Raw genomic sequence first — 17,044 nt, forward strand, 5'->3', positions numbered from 1 at the left:
ATGGACAGATCCACTACCCTTACTAATAACAAAAACCCCACCGATTCACAGATGACACAGGAAATCAACTTCATAACCCAGTTTAACCAATCTTCCAATCAGCTCAAGAGCATACTGAACAAACACTGGCACATACTCAGACAGGACCACCAACTCAAAGACATTCTAACAGATAGGCCCAGACTCATATTTCGCAAAGCACCTGACCTAAGACAGAAACTTGTCAAAAATCATATCAAACCCACAGTTAGCAGACAAACCACCCTTACCGACAAGAAAGGGTTCTTCCACTGCGGCCGGTGTGCAGGGTGTAAAAACCTGAGCAACCCCTCCACAAAAATCTCAACCTCCTGGACCTCCACCACCACTAATCTCACATTTAAACTCAGACACCAGATATCATGCGAGACAAAGGGGGTCATTTATCTCCTAAGATGCCCCTGTGGAAAGGAATATGTGGGCCGCACCACGAGGCCACTCAAAGTGAGACTCTACGAACACATTCGTAACATAAAAATGGGGTACGCCAAGCATAGTGTGTCAATGCACTTCAAAGAGATGCACAACTCTAACCCAAAGGGATTGGTCTTTACAGCAATAGAAGCTCCTGATACTAATTGGAGAGGGGGGGATCATTTAGACATCCTGAATAAAAGAGAATTATTCTGGATATTCACCCTAAAGACCCTGCACCCCTCGGGCCTTAACATTGATTTTAATAACGGCACATTGGGCTGACCTAATTAAACCCCTTGGAATCTCCTCCACCATATATCCATCCTCTGAACAGAATTGCAGCTAATAATCCCCTCCACCAATCCTATGAACATAATCACAGCACAATTACTTCCAGAAACTTTTATTTTTGTGCAAGTATGAAACATGAGCCACACACCAGGCAATCTGATGTGGCAATCTCCACTTCAGGTGCACACAATCAGGCAACCTGTCATGAACACTCCCACAGTACGCAGGAACCAATCAGACACCATAGGGCGTGTCAATCCACTGCTACAAATGACCAACATGATACACGTATCAGCATCCTTGAAAAAGACCGCACAGCGGTCGAAACGCGTTGGACAGCTACACTTGCTCCTACATCTTCATCAAAGTCTCCTCCCGGCCGGGAGTTGAGCCTGTAGTACAGACGCTATTGAACGCGGCCACGGTCTCCCCGGCAACCAGACGCCGGGACCCGGAAGTCACGTTCTACCGCGTCACTGCAGAGCCGAGCACACAGCGTCGTCTACACGCTGTATGTGCTGCGGCTAAGAAGTTCTCCAAGGAACGCCGCGGGACCTTCTGCAAACAGACCACAGGTGAGAGGTGCACTGCGGGGGGACGGGACGCCAGCCCCCTGCACCACCCCCTGTGTTCCACACAATTACGTGACTTATTTCCCTTCTCCTGGCTACACGTGCAGTCATTCAACCGGTTTCACAGACAGTACAGCGCCCTATCAACGCTGCCACATTTAACCCCCCTCCCTCGTCTCTCCTCCCCTTCAGTGACTTATCCCTCATTGGGACACAAATATCCACACCTTTTATTTACCCTGAATAAAGCTATTGTGCTTTAATTATACTGGCTAACTTCTGATCTTTTCTGATTAACACCACACCGTTACAACCAAAAACTCAATACCACATAGGGTTAATCATCAGACAGGTCTCTGCACACAGGCAGGACTCTGTTAGAAGGAGAGCGCATAGTAAACTTCTGTTTTGTCACTACCCCCTTGTGGGTCTGGGCAACCCACTACTGTGCAGCCCCTTTGCGCACACAGGTAACGGAGCGCTGGCAAACCCCCTTCTTTCCATAACTACTTTGTCCACCTGCAAAGCAGCTAGTTACCGCACACACACATGGGTATACTTGATATCAGAAATAAAAGGGTGGAAAGGGCATCGCTTGAGACTAAAAACATTAACTCCTACAGTGTATTAAGACCATCACCTGACTTTATCCTCAACTACAAATCACTAGAAAAATTGATACAGAAAGAAACACAAGTATGGTGGGATAGACATTTCTTACAATGGTACATTGACAATAACCTCATCCCGAAGGGACTAAAAGTAAAGAAAAGACCCACCCACTACACAGACGACCCTGAGTTTATACAACAATGGGATGACACCATACACAACTGCTCGATAGATCTGATGAAACTATTAATATGCAAAAATAATAGTGAATTAGAATCACTCTCCGCATCCATAGATGACACGTACAAAAACATTGAACCATTTACAAAAGAACCAGGTTACACAGAAATAGAAGAAATATCACAGAACAGACTGACACGCAAAGAGAACGACATCATTAATATCAAAATTAAAAAAGTACACCGTGACACCAAACCCAAACTGACTGAGACAAGACAACACCCCAAGAAAAATAAGACCAAATCACAAACCAAGCATCTTAACAAAACCGCGGGGTCACTACTACCGAGACCGCAAAACTACATAAACAAGAACAAGTACACCAACAGTGGCTTGACTTATCAACAATACATGACTCAAATACATAAGGGACCCACAGTCCATACCAGAAGTAGGACAATATCCATAACCTCAGAAACAGAGTCAGATAACAGTTTGGATAACACGGGCCACACCTCCTTCTCAGTGTATGAAATAGAGGACGATAAAGACTACGACCATCTCACAAGACTCTCATTTGACCAAGGGTGGGTCACGACACAACGTAACTTTAACACCGACCTACCTAACATCATTACCAACAACGTTCCCGTCAACAACACCACCGCTCAAGACCACACAGACACTACTACCACCAACAACTCAAGAACATGTACTGCACCTCTAGCAGAGGCTCCTACCTGGGGAGACCATTTTTTAGATACGGAGGCAGGCCGTCAGGCCTGCCTAACACCTATCACCAGCAACCTCACACAAAACAAAAAGAAAAGACACATAAATCTAGAAGAGGTTGTAGAGGAGGTGACTCCAAAAAAACAAAAACATGTCAACATACCACAGTAGAACCTGCCGACAAACACAATCAGATATTTAATCTGAGCAACACCACACTGTCTTCACAACAACTTGATGTCCTTGCAAAGGGACTCAAGTTTGCCCCAAACAAAAAACCAGATAAATTTGAAACTTACTGCGACTTACAGGCCTTCACAAGAAAACTCTGTCTGAAGAAATACTTCATGACAAACCCCATTATCAGGAACAGCGACATGGAGCCAGATACATACTCACACACCACACTAAAACCTAAGTCCACCTTCAATCCCACACACGTCAAGAGCCACCATATCAAAACATTCGAAGCACTAGTTACAGAAGACTTGGAACAACTGACCTCAACCAACCACCAAAAACACAAACAAAACATGACATCAAATGAAAGACAAGCACTCAAGAACCTAGAAAATAACAACCAAATTATAATAAAACCAGCAGATAAAGGGGGGGGGCATAGTCGTACTGGACAAAGCAGACTACATCACTGAATCACTCAGACTCCTTGGAGACCAAGATACATACCAGATACTACCAAATGACCCGACATCTAAATTCAACAAAGAACTACATGACTTACTCGACACAGGACATAACACTGGGATCCTCAACAAAGCAGAACACAATTTCATCAGACAGACACATCCCAAAATTCCCGTTTTCTATTACTTACCTAAAATACACAAAGACTTACATAAACCACCCGGACGACCAATAATATCAGGCATAGATTCCATCAGCTCTAACTTAGCACAATACACTGACACCTTCCTTCAGGACATCGTTAAGCAACTACCATCCTACATTAGGGACACGACCGATATCATCAACACATTACAAACTTAGAATGGCAAGAGGATTACTGGCTGGTCACCAGTGACGTCACATCACTTTACACCGTCATCAAACATCACCAAGGTTTAGAGAGCACCAGACACTTCCTCCAAAAAACACAAACACTAAAACAGGACCAGATACAGTTCATCATTGACTCAATTGATTTCATATTACACCACAACTACACATGGTTTAATGGCACATTTTATTTACAGACCACCGGGACCGCCATGGGATCGAAAGTGGCGCCCAGTTACGCTAACCTCTTTATGGGGAAATGGGAAGAGGATTACATATGGGGTGAGCGTGACTGGAGCGCCAATTTGATCCTATGGCGGCGTTACATAGATGACTGCATTTTCATTTGGAAGGGCACCAAACACTCACTGGAACAATTCATGCAATACCTCAACCACAATGACAGAAATCTCAAATTCACATCAACAGCAAGCCAAACCACAGTACAATTCCTGGATCTAGAAGTTTTCATAGAATCCAACACAATACACACTAAAACATACAGGAAACAGGTGGACGTAAACAGCTACATTCTTTACAATAGCGGGCATCATAAACCATGGCTTCAAAATATTCCCAGAGGACAGTTCCGCCGCATCAAACGGAACTGTTCAAAAAAAATGACGATTTCCATACACAATCTGCACAACTCAGGGAACAACTCCTAGACAAACAATACGACCAGGACATAGTAGACCAAGCATACAGGGACATATCCGCCATGGACAGATCCACTACCCTTACTAATAACAAAAACCCCACCGATTCACAGATGACACAGGAAATCAACTTCATAACCCAGTTTAACCAATCTTCCAATCAGCTCAAGAGCATACTGAACAAACACTGGCACATACTCAGACAGGACCACCAACTCAAAGACATTCTAACAGATAGGCCCAGACTCATATTTCGCAAAGCACCTGACCTAAGACAGAAACTTGTCAAAAATCATATCAAACCCACAGTTAGCAGACAAACCACCCTTACCGACAAGAAAGGGTTCTTCCACTGCGGCCGGTGTGCAGGGTGTAAAAACCTGAGCAACCCCTCCACAAAAATCTCAACCTCCTGGACCTCCACCACCACTAATCTCACATTTAAACACAGACACCAGATATCATGCGAGACAAAGGGGGTCATTTATCTCCTAAGATGCCCCTGTGGAAAGGAATATGTGGGCCGCACCACGAGGCCACTCAAAGTGAGACTCTACGAACACATTCGTAACATAAAAATGGGGTACGCCAAGCATAGTGTGTCAATGCACTTCAAAGAGATGCACAACTCTAACCCAAAGGGATTGGTCTTTACAGCAATAGAAGCTCCTGATACTAATTGGAGAGGGGGGGATCATTTAGACATCCTGAATAAAAGAGAATTATTCTGGATATTCACCCTAAAGACCCTGCACCCCTCGGGCCTTAACATTGATTTTAATAACGGCACATTGGGCTGACCTAATTAAACCCCTTGGAATCTCCTCCACCATATATCCATCCTCTGAACAGAATTGCAGCTAATAATCCCCTCCACCAATCCTATGAACATAATCACAGCACAATTACTTCCAGAAACTTTTATTTTTGTGCAAGTATGAAACATGAGCCACACACCAGGCAATCTGATGTGGCAATCTCCACTTCAGGTGCACACAATCAGGCAACCTGTCATGAACACTCCCACAGTACGCAGGAACCAATCAGACACCATAGGGCGTGTCAATCCACTGCTACAAATGACCAACATGATACACGTATCAGCATCCTTGAAAAAGACCGCACAGCGGTCGAAACGCGTTGGACAGCTACACTTGCTCCTACATCTTCATCAAAGTCTCCTCCCGGCCGGGAGTTGAGCCTGTAGTACAGACGCTATTGAACGCGGCCACGGTCTCCCCGGCAACCAGACGCCGGGACCCGGAAGTCACGTTCTACCGCGTCACTGCAGAGCCGAGCACACAGCGTCGTCTACACGCTGTATGTGCTGCGGCTAAGAAGTTCTCCAAGGAACGCCGCGGGACCTTCTGCAAACAGACCACAGGTGAGAGGTGCACTGCGGGGGGACGGGACGCCAGCCCCCTGCACCACCCCCTGTGTTCCACACAATTACGTGACTTATTTCCCTTCTCCTGGCTACACGTGCAGTCATTCAACCGGTTTCACAGACAGTACAGCGCCCTATCAACGCTGCCACATTTAACCCCCCTCCCTCGTCTCTCCTCCCCTTCAGTGACTTATCCCTCATTGGGACACAAATATCCACACCTTTTATTTACCCTGAATAAAGCTATTGTGCTTTAATTATACTGGCTAACTTCTGATCTTTTCTGATTAACACCACACCGTTACAACCAAAAACTCAATACCACATAGGGTTAATCATCAGACAGGTCTCTGCACACAGGCAGGACTCTGTTAGAAGGAGAGCGCATAGTAAACTTCTGTTTTGTCACATGTGATGTTGCTATGGGCAACTAATCAGAATCTACTTATTTATTTAGCACCATCTAGAACAGGCTTTCCCAACCACGGTCCTCAAGGCACACCAACAGTGCAGGTTTTGTAGATATCAAGGCTTGAGCACAGGCGACTTAATTAGTACCTGAGTGATTCTGATTAAACCATCTGTGCTGAAGCCTGGATATCACTGAAACCTGCACTGTTGGTGTGCCTTGAGGACCGTGGTTGGGAAAGCCTGATCTAGAAGATAGTAGACAGGATCTGATTGGTTGCCCATAGCAACATCACATGTGAAGTAGAATACACATCTTAGTAAAATTCCCCCCCACAGTGTTTTAATAACATTTATTTTAAGTGGAGTCTGAATACATCTAATACAGGGGTGGCCAACCGGTCCGAGGGAAAGAGCCGAAAAATATCGGCAATCAAGCCAAAGAGCCGACATCATGTGCGCGCCTTTGGCGCGTGCGGCAAAAAAGGGGTGTGGTCAGGGGTGTGCGCAGTTTATTCCCCGCTGCTTAAGCAGCCGACAGGGGGGACTCCCAACAGCCCCCCCATACCGCAGGACACTGCCGCCCGCGGGTGGGACCTACTCCTAGGTAGCGAAACACGTCAGGAGTGATCCAACCAGCACACCACTCGCCACCAATTGCCTGCCTATCTTACTGGACCCAAACCAGCCGTTACCAGAACTTCAACTTCAATCTCCTATCCGCACAATTGTTAATCCGTGGGGAATTCGCCTCACCAAGTGATGGACTTCGCAGAATTGCTTTCCTGAGAAGGATTAAAATCCACATTTGGACGGACCGGCGGTAATTATACATCCTAAGGAGACATTATTTGATATCTCTGGCTAAATACTCTTACGGCATACTAGGAATGGATCCAGTCTAAGCAGCTACAATTTGCATATAAATGGTGTTCCTGCTGGTTTCTTATTGTTGATTTTATTGTGTACCCCCCTTTTTTTATATATAATTAAATTTTATAATTCAATTTCTAGCGCTACTATTGTATATTTTTTTTTTTTTGACAGCGGGACAGGCCCTGATAATTGGGACTGTCCCGATAAAAATCGGGACTGTTGGGTGGTAAGCAGGCCTGAAATACATTGTGGCAGTGACTACATGTGCCAGGGTGCCAAACACATAACAGCTCTGAATTTTCTATATCTCACCTACTAAAACCAATTTGTATCAGTCTGCTGACCTACAGCTTCCCACGCCATAGCCACATGTACACATTACAAATCTATGGGGGTAGGAGAGTGATCAAGTGAAGAGAGATAGAGGATCTATTAGTATTACTAAATAATAACACATTTGTAAAACTGGGGATTTTTTCCTGTACATCCAGCAGGGTAAGACCCTTCTTGTAGGCAATATACGGTATACATAAAAGTGACACTGTTATGGCCCCCATACATTAGTCCGACTTGTCCTAAGGACAAGTCGGACCAGATTTCCCCTGCAGCTCCCCGGGAGGGGGACACACGATTAGGCACTTAATGTGCCAAGGTTTGCATATGATAAATCGCATGGATTTATCATATGCGGTCCCCGGGGAGCTGCAGGAGGAGGGAGCCGTGCGGGGGGGGGGGGGGGCGTCTCAGCCAATCAATGGCTTGCTAGTCATCTGTATGGGCTTTTTTCTTTTCTCAAGTTAGTGTGTTCCTCCCGGCTCCCGCCGCTGCCCGGCAGCCAGCGTCATCCTCCCTGCCCATCGCGCTGCTCCCGCTGTCACCCTCCTCCTGCCCGGCTCCCTATGCAGCCTCCCCCTGCTCGGCTCTCTATAGCCGGCATCCCCCGCCCGCTGTCATCCCCCGCACGGCTCCGGGGCTGGGCTGCACATAAGATTTAGCAAATCTTATGTGCAGCCCGTCCGACCTCCCGACCCCGATCCGATGCGCACGGGACCGCGCATCGGATCGGACGGGGTGTCTGCAAGTGCGATTTGGGCCGATTTCACGGCCCGATTCATCCGAATCGGGTGAAATCGTGCCCAAATTGCATAGTGTATTGGGGCCTTAAGAAATGAAATAATCCTATTACCATTTGTTAAGGAAAATTACATTAACACATTATTTGTATTGCTTTACACATTCACTTTAATAGTCCCAAGGGGAGATTTATGAAACTTTAGAGAAATAAATTGTCAAACTATAAAATACATCAGCTGCTAACTGCCATATTACAGGCTCTGTTTGAAAAAGGATAGTTATAAACTGGTTGGTTATCGCTTGCCACTTTATCTTTATCCCAAAGTCAGATTCTAGATGTCATTATGACATCACAATAGAGCTTTGGAACATAAGATGGGATAGGCTGAAACAGAATCTTTAGAAAGGTAGTTATTGGAGAAGAAGGATTACAATTTTTCTTATCTGGAGAAAAGTGTTTTCTGTAATCATTTGTGATAATTAATATTATTACCAACAACAACAACACATATAGTAGCACCAATGGAAGGTAAGTGACCTTTTTTTTTTACAAATACAGTACATACATTATATATATATATATATATATATATATATATATATATATATATATATATATATATATCTTTAGAACAGGTTATACAATACACAGCTTACAACAAAACAAAAAATGACAGCACCGCATCAGTCATAAATGGGGTGGTAATTCTAACTAAATATATTGTACAAGAATAGAATAGGGGTAAAGTGTTTTTCTATCAGCTGTTTACTTACCCATGGCTACATGTGAGTTATATGGTGATAATAAAGTTATTGTCCCTTATCCTACACAATAGTACTTTACTGTATACACGTTACATCTCATAGTAGTGCCCCTTATTCACGTTACATCACACAGTACGAACCATTATTCACATTACACAACACAGTATATCCTTTACACATAACGGCACACAGTAGTGCACCTTATACACATAGGGGGACATTTACTAATATGAATTCGTAAAAAATAGGTGTATTCGTAGGCAGAAATACACCTATTTTTTTTTTTTTTTTTTACACATTTGTATTTTCAGGATTTACTATCCCGAAAATACAGCAATTCGTATTCCTAAAGATGGCACATTCGTATTTGTATGTACAAATACGAATGTCTACACCATCGATAGGATACGACAGGAATCACCATTCAAAAGAATGGTGGTTCCTGATTTACTAAGCAGCCGTATTAATAATACGGCTGCTAATTGGCATGAACAGCCACGAAAATACACCTTGATTTCCCTGTCGTATTTGCTTTAAGCCTGCAGCGCGGATCAGTCAGATCCATGATGCAGGCTTTAGTGTAAAAAAAAAAAAAAAAAAATAATAGAAAAATAAATATATATATATAGACGAGTATCCAAATAGTTACACTAAATGAAGACAGGAGGCGGCACTCTCATAAAAGGTGAAAAAACTGTATTCAAATCATCAAAGTGGGTAATGTGTCAGCAAAAAAGGTGTCGACCAGTTTCGGAGCCGAAGCCCCTTCCTCAGGACAACTGACGTAGCAAAACAATCAAAAGTAATACTGTGCAGGGTGACTTTTGATTGTTTTGCTACGTCAGTTGTCCTGAGGAAGGGGCTTCGGCTCCGAAACTGGTCGACACCTTTTTTGCTGACACATTACCCACTTTGATGATTTGAATACAGTTTTTTCACCTTTTATGAGAGTGCCGCCTCCTGTCTTCATTTAGTGTAACTATTTGGATACTCGTCTATATATCACTCCTGCGGAAGGCACCTCTACCGCTGTACCCCCATTGTTCCAAGTGCCAGTCCTATGCTCTATATATATATATATATATATATATATATATATATATTAAAAAAAAAAAAAAAAAAAAAAAACGGCCTGGCTCCTTCAGCCTGGTGCTGGTTACAGCTGTGGGGGGGACCCCACGCTGTTTTTTTATTTATTTTTTCTATTTTTTGCAGACTGCCTGAAAAATTCGTATTAGCGGCCGTAGATATGTGCAGCTAATACTAATTACTACGACATCGGAGGGTTACAAAGACTTTGCATACGGCTGAAACAGTCGTATGCAGTCGTAGGAAAAATACTAATATGAATTTCTAGGGAATCCATATTCGTAAATTTCCCCCACAATGCCACACAGTAAGGTGCGGCATAAGGTGTACAAGGGTATTACTAAGGTGTAAAACCTTAGTGATACCCTTGTACACCTTATGCCGCACATTATTGATCCTTACACATTGTGCCACACATTCCTAATGCCCCATATAGTGCCACACAGTAATGTGACAGAAACTTTGAGATATTTCATATACCTCTCTTTTCTGTGAGTAATTTCATGTTCCCCACTACACTTTCCATCATTTTTAATTTGTCCCCTTATAATTAGTTAGTTAATATACCACCCCCCTCCCCCTCTTTTTAAAATGAATTCCCGGGTGCTGACCATTGAAGCTAAGCCAGCCCTAGGCATGTGAAGCATGCCCCTATATTCCAAATGGCCTGGACATTTTCCTAGTTTCCTTATGCCTGTGGCCATCTCTAAGTTGGTAAGTACTAAGTAGTAGGAACATTTACAGGGACATATATTTCCCAGGGTAAATGTAGGAGTGTTCCTAGAAATGAGGGCTGTATAAGAGATTAGCTAGGGTGTGGTATGGCAGATTGCGGATGTTTGTACCATATCGACTAATACAGGCCTGGCCAACTTGGGGCTCTCCAGATGTGGAAAATTACACATCCCAGCATGCTTTACCACAGTTCTAGCATTCTACAATAGCAAAACTGTTGCAAGATATGCTGTGACTTGTAGTTTCACAACAGCTGGAGGGCCACAGGTTGACCAGGCCTGCTCTAATGCCATCATTTGGGTAATGACTTTATGAATGCCACCTAATTGTGAGGGCGGGATATGCATAGCACAGTTTGTTTGATGGTTATTGGGTGGGCCATAGCCAGTGAGATGTGGGATTGGGGAGGGAATGTGATAGGCTGCTTCTTCCCATTGTAATATTCCTAAAGGTTTATATGTCTTTGCTTCACAGGTGCAGTAACAGCAGGCATTCCAGCAGTAACACCATCTGCTGAAGAAGTATTACAGGCCCAAAACATACTGGCCCAGTATGGAGACATCATCCCACCAGCCCCCATTAGTAGTACGTATGGTGAGTAGTAATATTACATTTGTATTTATTAGGAGTGAGAAGTAGTTTGTAGTGTTCCCACCGACATCGGCAAGTGTGTATTTACTTGCCGCCCCCCCCAAACAACTCTGTTCTATAAATGTTTATACAAATACATTGCTATATATAACTTGGATGTAAATTAAATGTATTTATTAACCAAATGTGTTTTTCTTGAACAGAAGACAAACTTCTAGAATGTATCTTATATGGCATCATACCATCACTAATATTGCTGTTAGTGATAATAATTTGCATTTGGTAAGTTAATAATATTATACAGATCCTGTTACTGCATTATTGCCTAACTATTATTTACTATATCATCATTAAAAGGCATCACTAGGGGGTTGCGGACTACATCCCATTGTCACCCTTCCAGGGGGTGTTTACGACACTCGGAGCAAGCGGTCTACCTCTCATTTATACACAGGAAACAGTGCAGTTACATTTGGGTGGGATCTCTTGGACCTAGTATTAATGGTGGGCTTGGAGGGTTCTCCTTCCAGGAATACAATTATTATCTCTAACTAACTTTTCCTTATTTTTTTTACAGCAAACGAAAAAAGAAACGTGATACAGGTAACAATAGTTAGATATTGGATATACATAATAACACCACAGGACTGTCCAGTGGAGGATTTTACCCCCAGACAATGTGCCACTGTGCTCAGTGTTAGTAAAAGACAGATGCAGTTCACCAGTCCAGGCTGTGATAGGCAGAGAGCTGGCTTCGTCTTGGAAGCCACTCCCTGCCTTACAGTGCAGTCCTAGCTGGCTTTTATGGGCTGCAGTCATTGCAGTCCATAGAAACTCAGTGTTTGCACATGCTGTTGAATGCTGGAAGCACTCCAGAGGATCAATACCAATCCCTAAGCAGCGGTCGTTTGCTGCTTAGCTAGCGGCAGAACACAGATTGGCCGAATGCCCATTCAAGAACACATCTCCTCACATGTGGCCGTAAGTCAGTCTAGACTTACCTTTATTTCCGTCAGAGATGGCAGGCGCTGACGTCATGTGATGACAGCCGTCCACCCCCCAGCAGGCATCGGCCCACCTGCGTTCCCAGGGGGAACACCCATATAATGCTGGGCATTCCCTGGTCCAGCCCAGTGTCCGCCCCCTCTGCAGCGAACAGCTCGGCAAGTGTGCACATGTGCAAATAGGACCACCTTTGGAATGGGGCCAAATGTGGCCCCTTCTGAGTGATACAGAAGTAGGCCCCAGGTGCAGGGGGGCTGGGAGGGGGTTATGGGATGCGGCAATCGCTGCTGTGTCTGTCTGTGTGTAAGATGTACAGTATCTTTATCTCTATGTAGTAAGTTAAACATAAAAAAAAAGAAAAAAATTCTAAAGTTGTGTCTCCTTTGTCTTCTTCTTTAAGACCTAGAAAGAAACATTAAGGAAGAACCCAGTACAAGCACGCTGGTCACCATAACGCGGACCTCAGCCCAAATTGTGCCGTACGAGCAGTGTTCCTGCCCCCACCACCTACACCCTACTCCGCACCACGCACAGCACCTCCTCATCACCACCTCTTTATCGGTGCCACTTCTATACAGGTGAATGAAGTGAGAGAGGATTTACAACTTGTCGTCATAACGCTCCATACATAGGGTAAGTGAACTGAAAACATGGATTCGCTATTTACAGTTTCTTTTTTTTTTTCAAATGTTTTTATTGAGCCTCAATATTAATATTTTAAAGTCTTGGTAGATTGGGTGGTAGGAGCCCATTAAGGTAGGGTCTTTGCCTGGTTTCAATAGGACTATGATCCTAGCCTCATTAAATCTAAGGGGCATGTCTCCGGTTGTTATTAGATGATTATATAATAATGTCAAAGTGGGCGCAATGTCTCCTTTCAATAATTTATAGAATTCTGCCCCGAAGCCATCTGGTCCAGGACTTTTGGCGTTGGGCAGGGATTTAATGGTGTCTAAGACCTCCTCCTCCGTGACCGGACGATCTAATAGCTCTCTCTCCTCCTGAGTCAATGTGGGTAGCTCAGTTGCTGCGAGGAATGCCTCACTCTCACGTGAGTCAGAGGGTTCCAGAGTAGAGGGAGCTATAGAAATTAGAAAATTCACTGCAGATCGGTGAGAAGAGAGCCTGCATGATCAATGGCCTTGACCCATGTGTGGGAGCGAGGTCCCTTTATCAGGTTCGCTAAGAGTTTCCCTAAATTGTTGCCAAATCTATGTAATTTATTACGATAATAATCATGAGGGGATTGGGCCTGTTCAGTAAGGAAGGTGTCGTATATGATGTTATGTATGGACGTGTGTGTGACCTTGGGAAGGAGGTGATCCGAGAGGAAAAGATAGTCGATTCTGGAGTGTGTAGAGTGTGGGTGTGAATAAAACGAAAAGTCTTTCTGCAGAGGGTGAAATATGCGCCAGGGATCAGTAAGACCTAATTGAGAGCAGAAAGGGGAGTGGAGATTAGGAAAAGTTTGAGATCACTCGATCACCAGGTTACCACGATGTGGGGTATCGTCAGCAAAACCTGGTCATACCCCATATAAGGTTGTAGGCTTCTTTTTTGCGACCCGCGCCGCCCTGCAAAAATCTCTGCCATCCCCCCCCTCCCCTGAGTCCAGGCAGCACAGTGCTGTGCTGCCCAAACCAGTGACCTCCTCCTCCCTAGCCCCTACATCCCCTTCCCGATGCAGGGAGGAGGAGGTGGAGCTCTTGGCCCCGCAGCTAGCTAGGTAAGGGAGGGGGGGGAGCCGCCAGGCACCGCTACCACATCGCCCCGGCGTATCGCAAAGGGCAGCTTAACGCAAGAGCTGTCCTTTACGATAATTATTGCATGTTAGTACATATGCGATAATTATCTATGCGGTAGCCGGTGATGTGCGGTGGGGAGGGGCCTGCGGATGTTAGTGCATCCCGCCCTAAGAGTGCCAAAGGATCTGCAGAATGTGTGTGTGCTACATAAGAAACGGTTAATAATTGTATATACACACACATACATATATACATACACACACATACTGATTACTATCTATTACTAAGGTTTCATTTTCACATTTTAATAGCAGCTGAAGTACCAATTCCAGTCGTTGTGAATGACACCACGATTTTAATAGAGGATGAAGAATCACCATCAGGGACCAGAGTCATTGAGACCATCAGCAAGCCAAAGAATGCCACATACAGGCTTGGGAACCTGAGACAAAGAGACCCACATACAGGCTTGGGAACCTAAGACAAAGAGACCCACATACAGGCTTGGGAACCTAAGACAAAGAGACCCACATACAGGCTTGGGAACCTGAGACAAAGAGACCCACATACAGGCTTGGGAACCTAAGACAAAGAGACCCACATACAGGCTTGGGAACCTAAGACAAAGAGACCCACATACAGGCTTGGGAACCTAAGACAAAGAGACCCACATACAGGCTTGGGAACCTGAGACAAAGAGACCCACATACAGGCTTGGGAACCTAAGACAAAGAGACCCACATACAGGCTTGGGAACCTGAGACAAAGAGACCCACATACAGGCTTGGGAACCTAAGACAAAGAGACCCACATACAGGCTTGGGAACCTAAGACAAAGAGACCCACATACAGGCTTGGGAACCTGAGACAAAGAGACCCACACACAGGCTTGGGATCCTGAGACAAAGAGACCCACACACAGGCTTGGGAACCTGAGACAAAGAGACCCACACACAGGCTTGGGAACCTGAGACAAAAGAAACCCATCCCACCCGTGGCTGTTATTGCATGGCTATCGGGCGTGGCCCCTTGGCGATGGGGTTACCAGTTCTTTATGAATTGGTAGTGGCACAGCCACCATGGACCAACGCAATATTCACTTTGTTATTGTTACGTTAGAACAGTGTAAATGTGCTGTGAGACTTGCTGTGAGACAGTGCTGACAACTTTCAGGTTAATTTGCAAAACATCTATTATTCTATATAAATAACTGGGAAATCCATATGAATATGCCAGAAATACAGTGAGTGACAATTATTAGTGGCAGCCCTCAGTGAGATTAGTTCTCCACATTAACCAGAGAACAGTCTCACTTCAGGCAGATGGCAAGGATTTTGGATTGCCAACATATTTGGTGCTCACAATGCCTTTGATCAATGTATAATGGAGAACCTGTATTAGGTACAGAGACAGGGCTATAACCAGAATTTGGGGACTTTGTATAGAACCTCCTAGAGTGCAGAAATTGCCCATAGCAACCAAACTTCTACCTATCATTTTATGGAATGTAGTTGATATTTGATTGATAGATAGGTGTTTGGTTGCTGCAGACAACGTCCCCATTCTAGACTTTATACATTGTATGCAGAACCAATATAGCGGTTACCGTCTCCCTGTCATGGTAGCATTTAGGCTGACTACAAACTGTTCGCTGATAATCCCGGTTCCCGAGAACAAAGCACATTACCTGGTGGAGTCCATAAAGCTTTAGCTTTCTAGCACCCGCAAGCATAGGCGGAAATTAATCCCAGTTGCCTGGATGCAAATTGAAATTTGGTGCCCCTCCCCCTTAACAGTCCAATTTTGTTTTTCAATTCAGTCTGCTTTATATGTTTAAATTAATTGTAATTTTTTTTATTATTCAAAAATTGTCTACATTGACTGATGTTAATATTCTTATTGTAAAGTGGCTCACCACTGGCTCTACTACTAGCGCGCTATGGCTGTTGAGCCTGACTAGATGATGGACCTGAAAGGGTTAAAAAACGTTGTGAAAAGAGTTGGTGGGGCATAGTAACAATATTCAGCCGTCTGCAGCATTAATCAGCGATCACCGGTGGGTGCTATCTCCTAGCCCAAAAAAACCTACAGCACCTGGTGTTCCCATGTGGTCTCCCACCCAAGTACTAACCAGGCCCAACACTGCTTAGCTTCCAAGACCAGACAAGATTGGGCCTATCCAGTGTGGTATGGCTGTATGTGAGACACATGCACTTTTTTGCCCTCTTCTACTTCTTTCTACAGGTAAGCTAATAAAAAAAATTTCCTAACTGTATTGGCTTACTGAAAAAAATCATGTGTTGGTAATGTAAAAAGACCTACAGGACATGATATTAGAAGGTGGTCTCAAATTAAACTACTAAAGAGGCTCAACACTGTTTATCTGCCAAAAGCAGTTGGAATTGGGCCTAAACAGTGTGGTAAGTCATATATGGCAAGAAAACGGGCAGGTACATAGAGCAATACTAAAATGAAAAAATAGAACAATGAAACCATGAATCGAAGCCTATCAGATACTTAGCGGCTAAGACAATACAACTATTCAGCAAGAAAAAAACACATGTTGCAGCAAATATTCAGCAATAACCAAATGCAAGAGCAAACATTAGTAGGCCTCCAAGCGCCCAGGGACGCCACACACCACATTCATGTTTCAGGAATAGAGAAATGAGCCCTGGCCATCCCCGAACACACGAAGGCGAGCCGGGTAAAGCAAAGAGAACTTCATTTTAGAATCAATAAGATGCTTGCATATAGGAGCAAAGTCCCTGTGTCTAGAAGCCACCAGATTAGAAAAGTCTTGGAAGATGAGAAGATGGTCACCCTTGTAAGTAATGCTGTGGGTTCTTC

The 17,044-nt window shown here is 44.2% G+C and overlaps 1 protein-coding gene and 1 pseudogene across 1 annotated transcript in view; both read right to left on the reverse strand.

Annotated features, from left to right (window-relative positions):
* Positions 1-17,044, reverse strand: part of LOC146020154 (MAPK regulated corepressor interacting protein 2-like) — a 52,418-nt gene that overhangs the window by 25,084 nt on the left and 10,290 nt on the right. The window lies entirely within an intron of this gene.
* Positions 16,277-16,395, reverse strand: LOC146024660 (5S ribosomal RNA; annotated as a pseudogene).

Source organism: Crinia signifera, chromosome 7, assembly GCF_055691185.1.
Source record: "Crinia signifera chromosome 7, ASM5569118v1, whole genome shotgun sequence".
Lineage (NCBI taxonomy): Eukaryota > Metazoa > Chordata > Amphibia > Anura > Myobatrachidae > Crinia > Crinia signifera.